General features: G+C 35.3%; 1 long non-coding RNA gene across 1 annotated transcript; it reads right to left on the reverse strand.

The window, feature by feature from the left end:
• Positions 1 to 291: 291 nt before the first annotated feature.
• On the reverse strand, positions 292 to 1,932 carry LOC148790739 (uncharacterized). Its single transcript, XR_016077785.1, has 2 exons — positions 1,475 to 1,932; positions 292 to 449 (listed from the first exon to the last, which is right to left on the reverse strand). It is a non-coding gene; the product is annotated as an uncharacterized LOC148790739 (long non-coding RNA).
• Positions 1,933 to 2,441: the final 509 nt, after the last annotated feature.

Consider the following 2,441-nt stretch of genomic DNA (forward strand, 5'->3'; position numbering starts at 1 on the left):
TATATGATTATTTCCAGATAAAAGCTAAGGTTGCTTGAAGAGACAAAAATCTGCACAGTAAGGAACCTAAGAAAAATAAGAGGATTACAAAATATCTTTCATAAATTGGCCTAACAGAATTAACTAGCTCATGGGTATTTAATACTGTTTGGCCATGGACCTAAGGGGATGCGTTTTCAAATTCAACAGTAGAAGTTAACCCTTGAATTCTTTGGCTAAGGATGGTTTTCACAGGTTGAATGATTAACCATTGACCCAATGAGTGTTTCATCTGTGGTCTTTTTTTAACCCTAAACTTTAACTTTACTTTAGGTGAAGGGACGGCAATAAAAAGATACAGAAGAAGACGTAACCTGCTTTGCTTAATGTTGAGCTTGCTATTGTTGCGGACATGTCAAGTATCCAGGAAAATGACTCTGAACAATATAATGGTGCAGATTAGGACACACCTGTGCAAATTCAGAAACAATGTGAGAGAAATTAGTAAAAGGTATTCAACAATATGCAGATAGGATGTAGAAGAATTGTAAGAGACGACAAAAACGAATCAAACAAATGATGAAGAGTGCAATGATGACAAGTTGTATTTTCCTTGGCCAAGGATAAATCAGTCGGGTCATGACCATCAACGGATTGGAATCCATGATTTTCATAGATACTCTAGACCAAACAAACGCTACCCCCGCTCCCCCCGTTATTTTTAAATTATTCTTATTCTTTTGTTGTTGTAGTTTAAGCTGCGTTTGTTTGAAATGCAAACGTAAATATGTATATTATATATTTATCTATTTTTTCGGTTTACGAATGCAAATACGGTTCACATTTTAAACTGTTTTTGCGTTTATCCTGTTTGTTTGAAATCAGTGCAAAGGTGTGGGCCCATCATTAACTGCTCCAACCATCTTATGCTCCAATGCCTCAACTTTGGTCAAAAAGTTATTATTAAATAAATAAAAAACAGGTACAGTAATGCTCTCTTTTTAGAATACAAAAGTGTCAGAAAATACAATTTTACTTTGATAATCATTACCTTTTAAGTTTCAAAAAAACACGAACCGGGGTGCATAAATACCCCGGTTCGGTGTTTGTATCACAAAAAAACGCAGCCTTATTTTCTTTTCAAAGCACAAGAGAATAAGATGGAAACATTCTCATTAAATAAATCATATGACAACCAGTTGACCTAATCATCATCATCATTGTCTAGGCCTTATCTCAACTATATGGGGTTAGCTACATGAGTCCTATTAATTTTACAATGCCATTATGTTTAATGCTATATTGATCGATAATTAGCTAGAAATATGTTGTAAGTATGATTTCAAAATTAGAACAATATGTATGTAAAACACATCAAATTTGACATTTTAAGTGGAGATAACAATTTATATTAATCTAATAGTGACCAGAATGGTGAGATCATCTTGTTCAAATCCTAAAAAGTACTTCTAATTAAGCAATTCATAAAACCTACTTAATACACTTATCATCATCATCATCTCCATAATTGCTGGGTGCCCATATATAAGGGTACAATACACCGTCCTGTGCATCAGCAAAAGCGTCAAAGCTCCATTCTTAGCTTTCTTTTATCTTGTAGTGTTTTGTGTTACAGGAGCAGCGTACCGTACGGAACCCGTATGGGCATTGGTGTGGGAGTGGAGGAGGGACACCTTAAAATTTGAAGTCTTCCGCTGTCTCAAGGCATCGTACCTGCAAGGGACCCTTCGGCCTTCGCCCACTGTACCACGGCAATGAAGGTGGTCTGGCTCTGGACCTCTCTCTGGCCTCTGGCCCCTGGGAATGCATTTCACTGCTTTTTAACTGGTGTGCCTGTCTCTGTGTGAAGAACCCATGAACGCGCTCTGTCCTGCTCTTTTTCATTCAATTCATTGACCAGCTAGATTAGAGGGCGCTCATTGGATCACCAGTCCCTCTCTTTGGACTGTCTTAAAAGCCTGAAGGGTCAATCAGACCTAACCTAGTACAGGGTCTCTATCATGTTTTGAATTAGCTTGCTGGGAACCTTGGTGTGATGCAAGCAAACCCACGACCTAACCTAGTACAGTGAGTGTTCACAAGGTGGGTTGGATTGGGTCAGTTTGAGTCATTTTCTTCAATTGATCCAATTTAGTCAGTTTACTTATTGACTAAACTGAAACCAATCAATCCTAAAGTAAAATCAACCCAAACATGAAGGTTCGGTTTATCAGTTTAGTCGATTTTTATATATATTTTAAACTAAAATATCTATTTATATTTAAGTTTATTTCTTTTTTGTTTTTATGCAAAACCAAAATATATATTTAAATCAATTAGTTTTTTATGCAAAAATGATTTTTTTATCAATATACATATTTAAATTTATACAAAACTGAATTAAATATTATACTATTGTATTATATTTGTATTGGTTTTGTGTTTTTAGTTTGTCATAAATA

This window comes from Nelumbo nucifera, chromosome 6 (genome assembly GCF_055504915.1).
Source record: "Nelumbo nucifera cultivar China Antique chromosome 6, China Antique-T2T, whole genome shotgun sequence".
NCBI lineage: Eukaryota > Viridiplantae > Streptophyta > Magnoliopsida > Proteales > Nelumbonaceae > Nelumbo > Nelumbo nucifera.